Source organism: Tiliqua scincoides, chromosome 4, assembly GCF_035046505.1.
Source record: "Tiliqua scincoides isolate rTilSci1 chromosome 4, rTilSci1.hap2, whole genome shotgun sequence".
In the NCBI taxonomy this organism is placed as follows: Eukaryota; Metazoa; Chordata; class Lepidosauria; order Squamata; family Scincidae; genus Tiliqua; species Tiliqua scincoides.
The window spans coordinates 142,515,572-142,525,547 of NC_089824.1; the positions used below are offsets into that span (position 1 = coordinate 142,515,572).

The following is a 9,976-nucleotide window of genomic DNA, read 5'->3' on the forward strand; positions in this document are numbered from 1 at the left end:
TGGTAAGTATTGGGGTGGGAGGCCTTTTGGGGTGGGGGGAGAGCGAGGGAAGATAGGGAGGGGGCAAAACCGAGCAGGGGAGGGGGAGCCAGCAGACGGATCGGGCCTGGAAGGGGGCAGGGATGGTGACAGAATCTGCCGCATATGCCCAAATCCTTTGCCCCTCCGGAGCCACAGAGCCTGACACAGGCCTCCTTGGTTCTGCACCAGCTCAAGAGCTGACACAGATCTGAGAAAATTCACTGGGGCCAGTGGTGTTCTACATGGGGTAAGGGAATTAATGTTCCCTTACTCTGAGAAGACTGGTGGCTGCTTTGGCCCTGTGGGATACAGTAGTGGCCATTTTGGTGCCACTACACCACACGGCACCAGCAGCCCATAGGACTGGGCTGCCTGAGATATAAATAAAATTTATTGTAGATTTTATAACTCTAAGAGCAGTCAAAATGTGCACTTAAAAAGTGCATGTGAGCTAATGGACCCAGTGGATCTAAGCACATTTTAATATAAAATTGCATATAAGTAAGCCTACAACTGTTACCCTGCACATGCCCGATCTCATCTGATCTTGGAAGCTAAGCAGGGTCAGGCCTGGTTACTACTTGGATGGGAGACTGCCTGGGAATACAGGGTGCTGTAGGCTTATACCATGGTCTTTCGAGACTGAAGGTTGCCAACCAAACCTACAGGTAAACAAACAAATGTGTAAATTACCTTTGAAAAGTAAATAGTTACAAAAGCATTTAGTGACTGTGAAATGATTTCGTGCAAATATTAATTTCATTTTTTAAGTTTACCTAAGTGCAGGATCCTCTTAGGAGCGGGGCCCAATTGGGAGCAATTGGTCCAGTTGGCTTAAAGCCAGCCCTGCACCTCTGTTCTAAATATACTGCTCACCCCAACCTAACATGTCCAGGAAATAATCTCAAATTCAACTATCCTAGTTACAAGTATTTTGAAATTTTTTTTTTTTTTACTACAGAAAATAAACCCATTGATCTCCATTTGGGGGTGTTAACAGGAACCAATCTTCTCACATTCCAGAGAGGAAAAGCAGGATAAGCACCCCTTTTTTATGCTGAAGAGCTCACCCTGAATTATATCACAACAGGTAGATGCAGTCCAGGTGAGATTCTGTACTGCAGACTTAGCATAATGGTTTGTCCAGCCTCACATCATAATAAAATTATGATAAATCTAAATCTAAATCTAAATCTATCTATCTATCTAGTCTTGTAAACCAAAATGACACAAGCAACACTGGAAAAGTGATGAGGATAAGATACATTAATTTAATTAGGAAGATCTATGCATGTGGATATTTGACTTCTAATGCTTTGGGTCAGTTTGGACAAGCAAGTTTCGTTCCCTCCCCCCCATGCTCTTCTTATTTAAAAAAAAAAAACACAACTCAGCTATATTGATGATCCCTCGGCAGAAACTTGAAACGCTGATAATCATTTCTGTTGAAAATTAGAACAGCTGAGACACAGTCTAGTGACCCAGAATCACACCCTCTGCATTGAAGTGAGGCCTCTGTTTTCATGAGGATCTCGCCTAGCTCTCCAACAGATGATGGCTGCCCTCTAGTGACATAGAGATTTCTGCTAGCAAAGAAAGCATGATGATTAATGGGATTTTGTCTTAACGATAATGTGAAAACAGAATTCGGGATCATATAAGGAGTTGGTGTGACAGGGCATAAGGAACATAACCTTTGCAAAATGTAGCAAGCCAAAAAGCCAAATTTATTGCTTTCTCTCATTGCAGCTTTGCTCAACTTGTTTTTTATTTATTTGGAAGTTTCCCCATGGAGCCAGAATTTGGCATTTCCCTTATCATCTACCTATGCTAGGGGCTCTCAAACTGATGGGTCATGACCCACCAGCCTGAGAACCACTGCCCCTTTCCCTTTAAGGGGTGGGGGCGGGGGAAAGCAGCGACAATCTCCAGGATCATGCTGCTGTGGGGAAGGGGGAGCTTCTTTAATTCTAACCTACCTGCTGCCAGGGTCTAGGGTGTGTGAGGAGCCCCAGGAGCCCTCTATAGAGTTCCATGAGGCTTGTAGAAAGTGAACATAGGAATTGTGATCCACTTCCTGGTTGCAATTGTGAAACTGGAAGTAGGTCGTGATTCTTACTTTCACTTTCTATAAGCCATGGGGAGCTCTGCAGAAGGCTCCATGGGGCTCCTTGCACTCCCCGGATCCTGGCAGCAGGTAAGTTAGGTGAAAAAAAGCTCCCATTCCCTGCAGTGGTGCAATCCTGGGGATTGCATCACTGCTGATTTCCTTGCCCCTGCAAAAACTTATCTCGGGAGTACCACTGACCCATGCTATTATAATAAGGCAAGAATAAGATTTTTATTTCACTCTTGACAGAAAGAAAACACCCATCATCTGGCAGAAATTAGAATACTCTCTCTCTCTCTCACACACACACACACACACACACACACATACACACACACACACACACACACACACAAACACACACACCCGTTTTGGAACAAACAATTTGTTTACAACAATGCACAAAAGGGCACTGCACAAATGAATACTGTTTCATATTGCAAATTGTATTAATCAGGTAAAATTCTGAATTAGCTGTTATATTATGAATACAGGCCTGGTTCAAGCTTCCTTGCTTCCTGGCATCAACCTAGTCTGTAACTGCCCCTCCCCTTTGCTGGTGCACAGTGCACAAAGGGTGCACTGGTGCTGGTTCTGGTGGTGGTGCGCAAAGGGTGCACATTTGCCCTTTGCATAGCAGTGACAGCACTTAATTTACTCTTGCTGCCACTATTTACTCTGACTTTCATCACGACCGCCTGCCCAAGTGAACTGAAAGCAGCACCATTTCACTTCTCCATTGCCCTGCCCTGCCACTGTCTTCAGACAGCATAAGGAGTTGGTCCAGTAAATGCAGGATGGTATCGCTTCCCCTGTGAAGACGGGGCAGCAAGCATGCCTCTCACTCCCCCAATTCCTACTTTTTGGAGGGCCAAGTTCATAAACTGCAGTTGTTCCTGTGCAGATAAGAAAGCGAATATTGACTCTAGGGTACCATCGGCCACATTGGCACATGGATTGTTGCCTGGCAAAAAAATGGATGGAGCTTTATCTAAGTGAATAATACGTACATGTTATTGAGTTTAGGTTGTGTTGGGTAGACAGCCAACCCATTTCTGGAGGATATGTGCCAAAGTCATAAGCATTGTAAGAGAGAGGGACCATGAAGCCATACAGTTTGTCAAATGCGTGTGAAGGAGTGTTTTTTCATGTGCTACTCTTTTGCTCCAGGTCAAGGGTGTCCAAACTTTTAGGCAGGAGGGCCACATCATCTCTGTGACACAGTGTTGGGGGCTGGGGAAAAAGGACTTAATTTACATTTCAAATGTGAATAAATTTACATAAATGAATATATTAGATATGGAACTTATATGAATGAATGAAAGTCTTGTGATAGCTCAAGGTCTATAAAAGGCCTTGCATAAAGCAAGGCTGGCCTTTCCTTTGCTGCTGCTGCAGCATCACAGATGTGAAACAGCAAGCAGTGGAGGGAGCCCTCATCCCACAACTCATGCAAGAGGTCGAACAGTCGCCGTTACGCTGACAGCAGTTGCATTGGGCCAGCACGGGCTCCAGTGAGTCTCTGGAGGGCCAGAGGCTCATTGGAGACTTGGGGCTCCCTGCAGGCCAGATTCGGAGTCCCCGAGGGCCACAAGTGGTCTCCGGGCCGTGGTTTGGGCACCCCCCTGCTCTAGCTTGATACCTTTTGTCTAGTCTACTGGCTCAAGTTCTGTGCCTCTCGGTATTCTCTTTGCATATCTAAGTATTTTCCTAGATATTTGCCTGGAAAGTTTATTTGTTACGTTCAGTTCATTAAAACAGTCACCTTTCATTGTCCTGTGTGTTGTTTACGGTTGTGAAATATGTTCCTCATAATTTTTTTTTCTCAGTGATCAGCTCCTTGGAATGTTCTCAGAAGGAAGCATGAAGTGAAAGGTGACTTCTGCTGCAGCTCCTATTTAATGAAACACCTTTCTTGTGCTGGGTTCAGCTTCCTGGAAGTTGACACAAAGTCACGTTATGGTTCTAATGACTGAATGTCCCTCTACAGAAAATGCCAACCCTCCTTTCTATGCATGGAAAAAAAGAATCCATGTATGACCTCAAACGTACACATGTCTCTTATGTCCAGCTTTTCTATTGTTAGATGCCCAAATGGCATGTCAATCTTACTTAGAAAGATCAATGTTTATTTTTTCTAATATGGGAGGGCAGTCTAACAGAGTTAGAGCACAATCCTTACCTGCTCTTTGGCCAGCACAAGTCCCTTGGGCCAGCCCAGGAGTGTTGCAAACGTGCCATAAAGCACATTGGCAGTGATGACACCATCCACTGGCACTAGCTAAGATAGTGGTGGGGGTGAGAGTATGGTTGTGGGAAGGACGGAGAAGGGGTGGAAGCAACAGGGGTGTTTCTGGGTGGGGAGTGCGAGAAACCAAGGGATGAGGAAGAGGTGGGAGGGATGGATCCAGTGGTAATGGTGCATGCCAGATCTTATCCCTTCTTTTGTAAACTGCCCCACTCTTTTCCCTCCTTGAACATAACCCCCCAAAATAAGTGACAGATGTCCAAGGAGACATGGACATGGCACCCAAGCTTATACCAAGTTGATTTAAAATTATTTTTAACTACCTCCCATTTGTCCTCAGATTGCCCCTCCATGCAGAGCACACTGTTTTGGCATGACTGCCTTGGCACTGGTGGTGGATAGAATTGGACTGTTAAGGTGTCAGGGCAGCATTGCAGGTACTCAGGGAAGCAGACTCCATGTTATAGCAGCAGAAGCCGTTTCTGCTCCTGGCAGGCTGCAGGTGGACAGCAAAACCAAAGAACAGAGGAGTTCTGCAGCTTGTATTAAACTTAAGCCTGATTTGTTCTCAAGGTGAATCACCCTGTTCACTGTCATATTGAAGGGATGCATTCGAGTTTCATCTTCCAAGGCAAGAATGGTGACCTTCAGCCACATCACTATACCAGGAACATTTTTTAGCAGCTTCCTTTGTTTCAGATAGAGGGAAATGGTTATTGCTGCCCTCAGTTTGGCTTTGTCAGCATCTCAGCCCCAAAATTGGAAATCAGGTTTGGTTTGTGGTCCACCAAGATCTTATTTCCACTTTCTGAACCTATTATTTTTCCTTCATAAACTCGAATGACTTCATAGAGTTTTCTTTATTTTCAGGCTAACAATATTGTTACCATAATTTTGTTTGTGAAACAGAACAATATCCCAATCGTGATCTCGGTTTAAATGATTAGAAAACTTTAAACATCAAGCTAGGAAATCTACCTTTGAGATTTGACAAATGTTCTTCTGCCTTGGGGAGACTTTCAGCAGCCAAAATTCCCCCACGGGATAGAGCGGAGGCCACCCCAGCGCAGCTGTGTCACTATGTGGGGGTTTTGATAGGATTGGGTTATCAGTTGCTTTTGGTAATGGGAAGCCTGTTCAAGGTTCCCATGTCCCTGTCCAGCTCTTCTTCATTCAGTGAAGGAATGCAAGTGCTCTGTCCTGCCTTCGCCATGCAGAATGGAAATGACTGGATAACAATATGGGGAGTGTGAACAGGGCTCCCATTCCATCTCATGCACACTGCATGCTCAGTTTCTGCATGCCCATCGCTAGGGAATTTAAACGCACATACACAAAAGAGCTGTATCATGACCCAAGGGATCTTTCTGTGCACTGGCATTTCCACCCCTACTTTATGCACTCTGAGTGCTCTTTTTCTCTCCATTGTGCATGTTATTCTCATCCATTGACTGTGTGGAAGACTATCACTTTAAAAGATTCTCCTGTTTCTATAATACAAACCAGTTTGGTCTTAAGCTGTCTGCCAATTCCATGGTGCACAGAAGATCCTGGTAAATTGGAGCCTATTAAAATGGTCTCAGGAACCATACAGGTAACATTCCTTTGAATATATAACATGCACAGTTATAGCCTATTTTGCAGTACAAGTTGATCTAAATTACATTTTCTATCTTCAAACTTTATCTCTCACAGGGTTTTCTTTTTCCATGTCACAGTAACCTGGTGGTAATTTTTCTCCTTCCTCTTCCTCCTCCTCATTATTATTAGTTAGTATCATCTTGTTTGCAATGCGTGACATGACCTGTTTCAGTCAAGACAGCTATGCGGCAGAGTGACTCATCAACAGAGCTGCCTTGAGTGTTCATCAGGGATTTTATTTCTGACCAAGAAGCTCTTGAAAAAAAATCTTTGCTGGTTTGTCTTTAGCTTTTTTTCCCCACTCCCCATTGACCCTGTTTACCTCGCTGGTTCAGTCACCAAAAAACACTGTTGTTGACATCACCAGAGGCATATAAGTCTCGTCCCATGCTGGAGAAGAAAGCTTAAAAAAACTGACGTAGAGACTATAACTTTGAAGAGCACCCTGAGAGATGGGATATGAATATGAAATATTCTTTTGAACTAGAGTAACAGAAAAAAAAATAGATGGCAACTGCAGCTGTGAGAAGAGTAATGCAAAATCAATATTTTTGTTTTCAATAAATCAATATATTAATTCCAGTGGGATTCGGCAGCTGTGAAGAGGGCAAAAGAAGATGGAGATGGTGGTGACTGTTCACTCGGGTCATCAGTGGCAGATCCAGTAGTACTCCTGGGCTGCAAGAGCTCCTCATGGATTAGGGGTTAAGTACTTTGGTTGTTCTAATAGTATGTCTTCAGATATAGATTAGTGACATTTTGATGTGATTACGCTTTATGTGGTATGCCACAAATAGAGCTCACAGAAAGCTCATGTTCTTGCCTTTTAACCTGCCAGCTGTTCATCTCATTACTAGACGTTCACAAAGTTGTTTGTGATGCCACTAAAAAAAAAAAAGGGAAAGGGTTCATCTCTAAGAAATTATTTGGAGTTTAAATAGGAGAAAGAAGAATGGGATATTATCGGCCCTCTCTCTACTGTGTGCAGACCTCTCACAGTTTCTTTGTGTTGGGCTCCATTGTTTAAAGAACAAACAAACAAGCCTCCCCCTACTTTTTGCTAGGTCCCATCTGCTCACCAGGCTGTTGAGTTCAGTTGGGATTTCATTCTTTGTGTTTAGGATTATAGGCTGAAGGCCAACTCAAATATTTTAACTGCCATATGGGCTAGCACATTGGAAAGCCTGTTACAGTCAGCATACCCCATGAGAGTGTAGAAAGTCTACACACCATTGCTGCAGACTCCTGAAACCCCTTCTGGTATGGAGATTCTCCACCAAGAAAATGGTGCGGCAGACCTGAAATGATTCCAGGAACATATGGGTGAAGAGTCATTGCTGTTGCAATGGAATTTCATAACTGGAGGACATCTTTAATTGGTGCAGTTTCCTTAAAAGCACGCTTGATTTATGCCACTGGCAAAAACAAATACAAAAATGATTTTATCCAACTGTGGAGACACAATCAACCCCTACACCAGTGGCCCACAGCTTGAATAGTAAAGCCTGATGAGAACTAGCAGGTTTCACAAAATCATAGAGATAGATACAGCCTTGTAGGTTATCTAATCCAAACACTTGCTCAGTGCAGGTAACCCTGAGCTAAAATATATGTAACACATGGTTGCCCAGCCTTTGCTTGAAGATCTTCAGTAGAGCCCACCTTCTCCTTCTGGTACTTGGTTCCATTGTCAAGCTGTTCTTACCGTTGAGAAGTTTCTCCTAATGTTCAACCAAACTCTCACCTCATGTGACATAAGCAGATCATCTCTTTACCCTTCTGAACCTGTTTCAGTTTCTTTGCATTCTTCAAAATATGGTGGGAACTAAACACAGTTTAGTTTAGTTCATTAGTTTGGCACATTAGCCAGCGGATGAGCTCTGGCTGTGCAGAATAAAGTGAGACTATTACTTCTCACGATTTGGAAAATATGGGTTTATTAATGAAGTCTAAAATTGTTTTTGGCTTTGTTTGACATTGTATTATGTGATGGGATGCCATGAGAAAAAGGTTCATGTTGGCAAAACGGACCTGAATAGTGCTGCCGTAACTTGGATGACAAAACTGCTTCAAGTGATGGATGGATGCAGGCAACATCCTGGACCCTTTGGTCGCCTCTGAAGTCATGTCACCTTGCCTTCATTAGTCCTTGCATATATGTATTCCTTCTTTCTCTGCTGCTGTTTTGAAATGGAGCTGCAGAACAAGGATGGAACAAGGAAGGTAGGAGAAGTACCACCTCAATCCCTTTAGTGAAAGAGGGAGAGAAGTAGCCTGGTGGTCACTCTAACTAACATGCTGAGAAAAGAGAGAGGTGACAAATGTTTCACCTCAGGTGCCACCCTGGGCCAGGTCTGGTGGAGAGGTTTCAACTGGAACAGTCCTGCCAAGCGAATATGTTCAGTATCACCTGCCCATGCACCACAGTCCCGATCCTGATCACCCCCTTCCTTCAGCAGCCATTTTAATTTGAAAAATTTCAGTCTCTCCAGACTGTTTGAGTGGATCTAGGAAGCTAAGCTTGACCATTTTGACTGGACTTGGAAAGGTCCAAGCTAACCCTTGGGTCTTGACCCTTCATTAGCTTTAATATTGACTGGTTCAGGACTGATTACGTTGGAAGGGCCTCCACTGGAGGCAGGCAGTATATAACAGCCCAATCCTATCCAAATTTCTAGCACTGGTGCAGCCACAATTCAGCCCTGAGGTAAGGGACCAAACGTTCCCATACCTTGAGGAGGCTTCAGTGACTGCCTCCCCACCAAAGGATGTAGCACATGCCCCACTGGCACCACTGCACCGGCCCTGGAAAATTAGATAGGTTTGGGCCCTAAGTCATGAAGGCCAAAGAGCAGTTCAGTATCGATCCAATGCTCAGGCCAAGAGAGATGAAGTCTGTTTCAGGAATTGTGTGTCTCCTAGTAAATTGGCATTGGCAGAAAAAGTGGCAGACCTATTCGCTTGAATGTACCTCCAACAAATAAACTGCTATTGGCTATTCCTTTGTTAGGTATCTATTAATGTGTTAATTGTTGAGTTAAATAAAACTGCGATTACTGCCATTTTACTGCCATTTTGAACGTAAGGCAACAGTATGTGGTGTTAATTGCATTAACAATGGCAGTGTTACTAGCCTTCTAATAGTACTGTCACATCCCACAGGACTTGTTTGTCGTGACATAGCCTTCTTTGACTTGCTTACCAGGCTGCAGCTGTGCCTTGTTCTTCAACTGTCTGGTTTGCAGCCACATAGTCCTGGGGCTTTGTTATTTAAGCAAGTCCAGACATTCACTGGACTTGGTGCCTTGAATGTGTGGTGGTGCCTTGAATGTGTGGTGAAGCAGTCAATAGAGGCTTTGGGTAAAGTGCCACTTATTGAATTATGGCAAAAATGCAGTGGGGTCAATCTGAACTCAGGGCCCAAACCACATTGGGTGCTACCACTGCCACCTTAAAGGTTCAGGGGTTAGCACTGCCAGGCAGACCCTCTGATGGAAGGGATGGATGCCTGTGATTGTTACTATTTGATTACTGATGATTAAGATTATTTCTTACCCATTTCCATCCTTTGCATTTCTAATGTGCTCTCCTTACATGTTAGAGAGAGAGAGAGAGAGAGAGAGAGAGAGAGAGAGAGAGAGAGCAGAACTAACTAAAAGCTTGCTTTTAAAGCACACTACGATTGTTAACAGAATACTAATACATTTCAATTGCCTTCGGAATTATTTGTGGTCAGTTGATGCAAGTTGTACGGATTTATCCTGGCCTCCCAATACATCTGCAGTCAAAACGCAGCGTGCTGCAGGAAGTTGCTGGTGTCTTGTACAATGAGATCTATTCCTGCTAACAGGGAGCCTGAAGTCTTGATTAGTTTGTTGTAAACACTACAATCATGTTTGCACGCTTCCATTCACTTTGTGCGCTGTGTATTAGATGGGTGATATTCGCGCTGAAAG

At 43.8% G+C, this 9,976-nt stretch overlaps 1 pseudogene; it reads left to right on the forward strand.

The window, feature by feature from the left end:
* Nucleotides 1–526: 526 nt before the first annotated feature.
* Nucleotides 527–643, forward strand: LOC136649799 (5S ribosomal RNA; annotated as a pseudogene).
* Nucleotides 644–9,976: the final 9,333 nt, after the last annotated feature.